Below are 10,187 nucleotides of genomic sequence, written 5' to 3'. Positions count from 1 at the left end.
TCACACCATTGTACTCCAGTTGGGTGACAGAGCAAGACTCCGTCTCAAAAATAAAATAAAATAAGGGTTGGGCACTGTGATTCATTCCTGTAATCCCAGCACTTTGGGAAGCCCAGGCAGGTGGATCACTTGAGGTCAGGAGTTCGAGACCAGCCTGGCCACATGGCAAAACCCTGTCTCTACTAAAAGTACAAAAATTAGCCTGGCGTGGTGGTGCATGCCTGTAATCCCAGCTACTCAGGAGGCTGAGGCAGGAGAATAGCTTGAACCCAGGAGGGAGAGGTTGCAGTGAGCCGAGATTATGCCATTGCACTCCAGCCTGGGCGACAGAGGGAGACTCCGTCTCAGAAAGAGCTTATTCCTTCTATCTAATCGTATGTTTGTACCCATTAAACAGCCTCTCTTCATCCCCAGGCACACAGCCTTCCAAACTCTGGTAACTCAACTTGGAGATCTTCCTACGGAGAAAAAAAAAAAAAAAGTGAGCTTGGTGATTCACTACCCTGCTCTTGCCCTTGGTTTTCTCTTCTGTAAAATACGATTTATTTTTTATTTTTATTTTTTTTCAGACATTGAGACAGGGTCTCACTCTGTCACCCAGGCTGGAGTGCAGTGGTGTGATCTCAGCTCACTGCAGCCTCTGCCTCCCGGGTTCAAGCAATTCTCCTGACTCAGCCTCCCAAATAGCTGGGATTACAGGCCCATGCCACCACGTCCAGCTAATTTTTGTATTTTTAGTAGAGACAGTGTTTCACCATGTTGGCCAGGCTGGTCTCGAACTCCTGACCTCAGGTGATCCGCCCGCCTCGGCCTCCTGAAGTGCTGGGATTACAGGCGTGAGTGACCGCACGGGGCCTAAAATGGGAATTTTTTTTTTTTTTTTTTTTTTTTGAGACGGAGTCTCGCTCTGTCACCCAGGCTGGAGTGCAGTGGCACGATCTCAGCTCACTGCAAGCTCCGCCTCCCGGGTTTACGCCATTCCCCTGCCTCAGCCTCCCGAGTAGCTGGGACTACAAGCGCCTGCCACCTCGCCCGGCTAGTTTTTCGTACTTTTTAGTACAGACGGGGTTTCACTGTGTTAGCCAGGATGGTCTCGATCTCCTGACCTCGTGATCCGCCCATCTCGGCCTCCCAAAGTGCTGGGATTACAGGCTTGAGCCACCGCGCCCGGCCTAAAATGGGAATTTTTAACAATGGGTTCGACAAACATGCCCCATCCCTTCTGAGCGCTTTGCATGTATTAACTTATGCAATGCCTGGAACCCTATGAAGTGATTGTTATCACTGCCATTTTATAGTGGAGGGAACCAAGGCACAGCAAGGCCAAGCACGATTCCCAAGGTCACACAGCCAGCAGGTGGCCAGGCCAGGCGGGGCACTACCCCGTGCTGTCCGGCACCATACAGACAGCTCTTCGGCCCCAGGCCGGAGCCTCGCTGCACTGACAGGGTCGCGAGCGGGGTTCGTGTGTGCCCTCCCCATAGGGATGTGAGCTCCGGGGGCGGGGACCTTTTCCGGCGCGGGAGGCATTTAATGAGCTCTCTGGACAGAGTCTCAGGAGAGCCACTTCCCTTTTTAGCCGCCTAAAACACCCTGCAGGGCTCTGCTCTGTGAACTGTATTCGAAGGCAGGGCTTCTAATACAGAAACCGACCAGAAGGAAGTCACCGTCTTGGACGGTCTGAGTTTGGGATGGAGCAAAACCCACTCCCGGCGGGGTACGCGCGCCTCCTGGCGGCGGATTCCTGCTAAGACAGCTCCGCCCACAGGCCAGAAATGTTTGATTTCCGAAGCGTGCGATTTGCAAACCGGCTATTGTCTGAAAATTTGTATGTCAAGCTGGGGGGCGCCTATCAGTGGCTTCCAAAATTTTCTGACCATGACTCACAGTAAGAAATCATTTCGCGGCCGGGCGTGGTGGCTCAAGCCTGTAATCCCAGCACTTTGGGAGGCCAAGACGGGCGGATCACGAGGTCAGGAGAGCGAGACCATCCTGGCTAACACGGTGAAACCTCGTCTCTACTAAAACAATACAAAAAACTAGCCAGGCGAGGTGGCGGGCGCCTGTAGTCCCAGCTACTCGGGAGGCTGAGGCAGGAGAATGGCGTAAACCCGGGAGGCGGAGCTTGCAGTGAGCTCAGATCCGGCCACTGCACTCCAGTCTGGGCGGCAGAAGGAGACTCCGTCTCAAAAAAAAAAGAAATCATTTCGCGCCCGGCGCGGTGGGTCACACCTGTAGTCCCAGCAGTTTGGGAGGCCCAGGCGGGCGAATCACGTGAGGTCAGGAGTCCATCCTGGCCAACACGGTGAAACCCCGTCTCTACTAAAAATACAAAAATTATCTGGACTTGGTGGCTTGCACCTGTGGTCCCAGCTACTCAGGAGGCTGAGGCCGGAGAATCGCTTGAACCCAGGAGACGAGGTTGCGGTGAGCCGAGATTGCACCACTACACTCCAGCCCCAGTGACAGAGTAAAACTCCATCTAAAAAAAAAAAAAAGAGTTATACTCACTTCCGCACTTCATGGAACTGCAAGCGTTCAATGAATACAAATACGAAACACATCAGGAAGGCAGAAAGGGTAAGTAACTGCTTAAGGGGGTTGAGGTTTTCTTTTGGAGTGATAGAAATGATTAGGAAACAGACAGAACCAGTAGTTGCACAGCACCGCAAATGTAGTAAATGCCACTGTTCTGTGAAATGGCCCCTGTAAAATGGTTTTCTATTATGTGAATTTCACCTCAATTTTTTAAAAAATCATACTTGGTAAGGAGACTTTATTTAGAGACTCAGTCTCGCTCTGTCACCCAGACGCAACCATGGCTCACTGCAGCCTTGAGAAGAAACTTCATTTTAAAGGATTTTTTTAAGGTGGGAAAGGGACGATTGCAATAGAGAGAAGCAAAAGATTTGCAAGTGAAACAAGAATTGAACAGGAAGTTTTTTTCTTTTTTTTTTTTTTTTTGAGACAGAGTCTTGCTCTGTTGCCCAGGCTGGAGTGCAGTGGTGCAATCTCAGTCCACTGCAACCTCTGCCTCCTGCGTTCAAGCAATTCTACTGCCTCAGCCTCTCAAGTAGCCGGGATTACAGGCACACGCCATCATGCCCAGCTAATTTTTGTATTTTTAGTGGAGATGGGGTTTCACCATGTTGGCCAGGATGGTCTCCAACTCCTGACCTCAAATGATCTGCCTGCTTTGACCTTCCAAAGTACTGGGATTACAGGCATAAGTCACGGTGCCCAGTCCCTTCTTTAAAAAATAAAATAAAATAAATAGAGATAGGGTCTCGTTCTGTCACTGAGGCTGGAGTGCAGTGGCATGATCACAGCTCACTGCAGGCTCAAACTCCTGGGCTCAAGGGATTCTCCTGCCTCAGCCTCTCAGAGTGCTGGGACTACAAGCACATGCCACCATGCACGGCTAATTTTTAATTTTTTTTTGGCGAGAGATAGGGTCTCACTATGTTGCCCAGGCTGCTCTGGAACTCCAGAACACAAAGGATCCTCCTCAGCCTCCCAGAGTGCTGGGACCACAGGTACAGGCCACGTGCATAGCCAAGGACTTTTTCTTTTTTTTTTTTTTTTTTTTTTTTTTTTTTTTTTTTTTTTTTTTTTTTGAGACGGAGTCTCCCTCTGTCGCCCAGGCGGGAGTGCAGTGGCCAGATCTCAGCTCACTGCAAGCTCCGCCTTCCGGGTTCACGCCATTCTCCTGCCTCAGCCTCCCGAGTAGCTGGGACTACAGGCGCCCGCCACCTTGCCCGGCTAGTTTTTTTTGTATTTTTTAGTAGAGACGGGGTTTCACCGTGTTAGCCAGGATGGTCTCGATCTCTTGACCTAGTGATCCGCCCGTCTCGGCCTCCCAAAGTGCTGGGATTACAGGCTTGAGCCACCGCGCCCGGCCGGACTTTTTCTTTATGAGGAGGAGTAAACAAGGCTAGAAAAAACCAGCTGTGGGGAAATAAGATGCAAGGGCTACTGTACAGGACAATAGACCAGGGAATGTTTTATTCTTCTCAGGAGAGGTGCTTAAGGAGGGGCTGTATTCTGGCTGAGGCTGTGGATGGACTGAAATTCAGAGGCCGGGCAGTGAAGAGAAAGTTATGTTAAACGAGAATTTTGTTTCAATTGATCACTGGGGACAAAACAGTGCAGCTAATCATGTATGAGACAAAGAAATGGGAATTTGGGGGGTTCTATGTCTGCCCTTGTCTTTGGCAGATAAGGGGTTCATCCTCAAGTCTTATCTAAGTCATATATGGAAGGGTGATTCTTCTCAGTAAGTCATCTCCTGGAATGCAAAAAAGCGGGAGGATTTCTTGTTGTTAGTTTTTTTTTTTTTTTGTTTTTTTTTTTGAGACGGAGTCTTGCTCTGCCGCCCAGGCTGGAGTGCAGTGGCCAGATCTCAGCTCACTGCAAGCTCCGCCTCCCGGGTTCACGCCATTCTCCTGTCTCAGCCTCCCAAGTAGCTGGGACTACAGGCGCCCGCCTCGTCGCCCGGCTAGTTTTTTTTGTATTTTTTGGTAGAGACGGGGTTTCACCGTGTTAGCCAGGATGGTCTCGATCTCCTGACCTCGTGATCCGCCCGTCTCGGCCTCCCAAAGTGCTGGGATTACAGGCTTGAGCCACCGCGCCCGGCCTGTTGTTAGTTTTTTAAAACTTTTTGGGGGCCGGGCGCGGTGGCTCAAGCCTGTAATCCCAGCACTTTGGGAGGCCGAGACGGGCGGATCACAAGGTCAGGAGATCGAGACCATCCTGGCTAACATGGTGAAACCCCGTCTCTACTAAAAATACAAAAAAAACTAGCCGGGCGACCTGGCGGGCGCCTGTAGTCCCAGCTACTCGGGAGGCTGAGGCAGGAGAATGGCGTGAACCCGGGAGGCAGAGCTTGCAGTGAGCTGAGATCCGGCCACTGCACTCCAGCCTGGGCGACAGAGCGAGACTCCGTCTCAAAAAAAAAAAAAAAAAACTTTTTGGGCCGGGCGCCAGTGGCTCATGCCTGTAATCCCAGCACTTTGGGAGGCTGAGGCAGACGGATCAGGAGGTCAGGAGATTGAGGCCATCCTGGCTAACACAGTGAAACCTCGTCTCTACTAAAAATGCAAAAAAATTAGCCGGGCGTGGTGGTGGGTGCCTGTAGTCCCAGCTACTCGGGAGACTGAGGCAGGAGAATGGCGGGAACCTGGTGTTTGGACGAACGGAGGCAAGATGGTGCACTTCCGGGTTCTTCTTCACCAACTTTTCCCGCGCGCGCGAAAATGCAGCCGGCGCCCGGGAAGGTGCAGACCAACTGGGTCTGATGTGCCAGGTGACATCAATCCGAAGAGACCAAGATTTACCTGGTCGCACCTGCGGAACGCCCCCTGACACGCCCGTGCCCCGCCTATTGCCCTCCCACTCCTAGAAAAGCCGCTCTGGAGGGACGCCACGCGCAGCCTTCCTCAGTCCTCCACTCCTGTCGGGATGTTAGGACTGCAGGAACTCCGTCCGAGAGCCCTACCGGGGGACTCTGTCAGCCTTCTTTGCCGGAGGCTGACAGACCTCTTCCCCACACCTTAGGTGACCAAAATAAACTTGCAGTTTTGCTCCTACTCTTGCCTAGTCGCTGGTTCTTTTGTGCCTGCTCTGGTGGTCTTAGAAAAACAAATCAGTTGGTGCCGAAACCCGGGAGGAGACCCCTCCTCAGGGCCCCCAGGGTCCGGGGAGCCTCCTCCTCGTTCCACGCCGCGGACGGACCAGGACCAGAGACCCACTTCCCTCACTCTCATGGCCTCTCTGGGGTAAGTGCCCTTGTCTCCTCTTTACCTCCCTCGGCCAAAATCCTGCGCAGGTCCGAGGTCCATTTTGAGCCACCAAGTGGCTCGGGAGACCCGTTCAGGACGGAGACGTCCGCCTGAAGGTAATCTCCACTTTGGCTCCATGAGCCTCCAGTCTGTCTCTGCTGGTTCCAAAGGATGCTTTGAAGCCAGGCAGAGATCCACTTCCATTTCCATTGTGTCCATTGTGTAAGTAAAGAGGAAACAAACGGGAAACCCCCCAGTCCAAATTTCCAAAGAGCACCCCCTTAGGGTGCCTCCTAGCCAATTTAAAAACCTTACAGCTTGAACAAGACCTTAGGAGGAAGCGGTTAATTTTCCTTTCCACTGTGGTGTGATTGACCTCAGCAATTTCTGCCAGCGGCTAGGCAAGTGGTCTGAAATTAATTACTTACAAGGCTTTTGGGCCTTAAGCTCTTGTCCCTATACTCCTCCTTCTCTCCCTGCTCTCTCCACCCCGTCCCTTCCTGCCCAGACTCCTCCTCCTCCCCCCATCCAGACTCCTCCTTCCTCCTCCTTATCTACTAGTAATCCACTCGGTCCCGTGCTCCTTTGGGGCCCCCAACTGGCTGTCTTGAGTCCCCTGTCTCTGCCCACACCCTCCTACAGTGTTAGCACCTTTGCGAGAGGTGGCTGGGGCGGAGGGGGTAGTCAGAGTACATGTCCCTTTTTCATTGGCCGATCTTTCCAAAATTGAGAAGCGTTTAGGTGATTTCTCAGCTAATCCTACCATATACATAAAGGAATTTAGATACCTTTGTCAGGCCTATGACTTAACTTGGCATGACCTCTAGGTTATCCTAACTTCCACCCTAAACCCTGAGGAGCAGGAGCGCATCCTAGCTCAATCAGCTCCTGACATTCGTAAAAAAACTTCAAAAGGTAGAGGATGGTCCTCAGACACCAATACAAGACCTGGTTAAATTAGCCTTTAAGGTCTATAACTCCAGAGAGGAGACGGCAGGCTCGCCTCAAACAGAAGTTACAGCTCCTAGCAGCGGCTTTACAGCCCAGTCGTAACCCCAGGCCAGAGAGTACACACTCCGCAGACTCCAAGGCTACGAAAGGAGCCTGCTATAAGTGCGGCAAGGCAGGACACTATGCCAACAGGTGTCCTCAAGGTCCCTGAGCCCCAACGCAGCCTTGCTATAAGTGCAAGGCATCAGGACATTGGGCCAGTGAATGTCCTAACCCTCGTCCACCAGCAACCCCCTGCCCTGCTTGCCAGCAGGGAGGACACTGGAAGTCTGATTGCCCCACCCTGAGAACAGGTGCTGCGTCTCCATGTGACCCCCTTTCCCAGGATCCTGGGAGCTCCTTCCAGCTCCTACATCTGGACGACGACGACAACTGAAGGTGCCGAGACTCGGGGACCCCCATCACCCTCGCCGAGCCGCGGGTAACTCTCCTGGTAGCAGGTAAGACAATTTTTTAATCAACAGCGAGGCTACCTATTCTGTTTTGCCGTCCTTCTCTGGACCTAGCCTTCCATCCAATATCTCTGTAGTAGGAGTAAGCGGAAAGCCATCCACTCCACAAAAACTCCACTCCTTAATTGCTGCCTGGCCAACAACTACTCTGCACACTCGTTCCTCATTCCCAGCCAAAAAGGGCCCCTACCGAAAGCAATCAGTGGAAATCAGTTTGGCTTTCCCCCACTCGCCTCAGACTTACTAAATTTTCTTAACTATCTCATACTCCTCAACCTTGCTGGGACCTTCCTTCTGGGTTTTGCCCGTATTCCAACAAATGCTTCCATTCCTCATTCCTATACTAATACCTTATTTTATTCTTCATCCGTACGTCCAAATGCCAACAATGGGCCCCGAACTTAACGACGCCCCTTAACAGCAGGAAGTAGCCAGACAGACCACGGCGCCCCTTATCACTATTACCAATAAAAGGTTGGACTGTTTGGACGAACGGAGGCAAGATGGTGCACTTCCGGGTTCTTCTTCACCAACTTTTCCCGCGCGCGCGAAAATGCAGCCGGCGCCTGGGAAGGTGCAGACCAACTGGGCATGTGCCAGGTGACGTCAATCCGAAGAGACCAAGATTTACCTGGTCGCACCTGCGGAACGCCCCCTGACATGCCCGTGCCCCGCCTATTGCCCTCCCACTCCTAGAAAAGCCGCTCCGGAGGGACGCCACGTGCGGCCTTCCTCAGTCCTCCACTCCTGTTGGGATGTCAGGACTGCAGGAACTCCGTCCGAGAGCCCCACCGGGGGACTCTGTCGGCCTTCTTTGCCGGAGGCCGACAGACCTCTTCCCCACACCTTAGGTGACCAAAATAAACTTGCAGTTTTGCTCCTACCCTTGCCTAGTCGCTGGTTCTTTTGTGCTGCTCTGGTGGTCTTAGAAAAACAAATCACCCGGGAGCTGAGATTAAGCCACTGCACTCCAGCCTGGGGGACAGAGTGAGACTCTGTCTCAAAAAAAAAAAACTTTTTGTAGAGACAGGGTCTCACTATGTTGCCCAGGTTGGTCTCAAGCTCCTGGGCTCAAACGATCCTCCCATTTCAGCCTCCCAAAGTGTTGGGATTACAGGTGTCAGCCTCCACGCCTGAGCCAGAAAAGTAGGGGGATTTCTTCACTGTCACTGTTGGCCAGGCGCACAAGGCTTCAGTAAAATTCAGCGCTATTGCAAAGAAAGAGGCTTTGCAGATGGGTGGAGAATAACTTTTTTTTCATTCGTTCATTCATTTGAGACAGTGTTGTTCTCTTGCTCAGGCTGGAGTGCAGTAGCATGATCTCAACTCACTGCAACCTCTGCCTCCTGGGTTCAAGCGATTCTCCTGCCTCAGTTTCCCAAGTAGCTGGGACTACAGGCGTGTGCCACCATGCCCAGCTAATTTTTGTATTTTTAGCAGAGACAGGGTTTCACCATGCTGGCCAGGCTGGTCTTGAACTCCTGACCTCAAATAATCCACCTGACTCAGCCTCCCAAAGTGCTGGGATTACAGACATGAGTCAAGGCGCCCCGCCCCAACTAATTTTTTTTTGTAGAGACCGCGTCTTGCTATGTTGCCAAGGCTGGTCCCCAGCTTCTGACCTCAAGTGATCCTCCTGCCTCAGCCTCCCAAGTAGGTAGGACTACAGGTGCACACCACCTTGCCCCACTACATTTTTTTTTGAGATGGAGTTCTACTCTTGTTGCTGAGGCTGGAGTGCAATTGCACAATCTCGGCTCACTGCAACCTCTGCCTCCAGGGTTCAAGGGATTCTTCAGCCTCAGCCTCCCAAGTAGCCAGGATTACAGGCACCCACCACCACGCCCGGCTAATTTTTTTTTTTTTTTTTTGAGGCGGAGTCTTGCTCTGTCACCCAGGCTGGAGTGCAGTGGCCGGATCTTAGCTCACTGCAAGCTTCCCCTCCCGGGTTCCCGCCATTCTCCTGCCTCAGCCTCCCAAGTAGCTGGGACTACAGGTGCCCGCCACCTCGCCCGGCTGGTTTTTTGTATTTTTTAGTAGAGACAGGGTTTCACTGTGTTAGCCAGGATGGTCTCGATCTCCTGACCTTGTGATCCACCCGTCTCGGCCTCCCAAAGTGCTGGGATTACAGGCTTGAGCCACCGCGCCCGGCCTTGTATTTTTTTTTTTGAGACAGAGTCTCGCTCTGTCGCCCAAGCTGGAGTGCAGTGGCCGGATCTCAGCTCACTGCAAGCTCCGCCTCCCGGGTTCACGCCATTCTCCTGCCTCTGCCTCCGGAGTAGCTGGGACTACAGGCGCCCGCCACCTTGCCTGGCTAGTTTTTTGTATTTTTTAGTAGAGACGGGGTTTCACCGTGTTAGCCAGGATGGTCTCGATCTCCTGACCTCGTGATCCGCCCGTCTCGGCCTCCCAAAGTGCTGGGATTACAGGCTTGAGCCACCGCGCCCGGCCTGTATTTTTAATAGAAACGAGGTTTCACCATGTTGGTCAGGCTGGTCTTGAACTCCTAACTTCAGGTGATCCACCCACCTTGGCCTCCCAAAGTGCTGGGATTACAGGCGTGAGCCACCGCGCCCAGCCATTTTTTAAAAATTATTTTTTGTAGAGATGAGTTCCCATTATGTTGCCCAGGCTGGTTTCCACCTCCTGAGCTCAAGCAATTCACTTGGCAACAGTCTCTCAAAGCGCTGGGATTATAGGCGTGAGCCAACGCGCCCAGCCCTCCCCCTTTTTTTTTTTTTTTTTTGAGACAGAGTTTCAATCTTGTTTCCCAGGCTGGAGTGCTGTAGCACGATCTCGGCTCACTGCTGCCTCCGTCTCCCGGCCTCAAGAGTCTCCTACCTCAGCCTCACAAGTTGCCGTGATTACAGGCTCGCGCCACCAACTAATTTTGTATTTTTAGTAGAGATGGAGTATCACCTTGTTGGTCAGGCAGGTCTTGAAC

This window comes from Rhinopithecus roxellana, chromosome 12 (genome assembly GCF_007565055.1).
Source record: "Rhinopithecus roxellana isolate Shanxi Qingling chromosome 12, ASM756505v1, whole genome shotgun sequence".
Taxonomy (NCBI): Eukaryota; Metazoa; Chordata; class Mammalia; order Primates; family Cercopithecidae; genus Rhinopithecus; species Rhinopithecus roxellana.
This window is presented reverse-complemented; position numbering follows the sequence as displayed.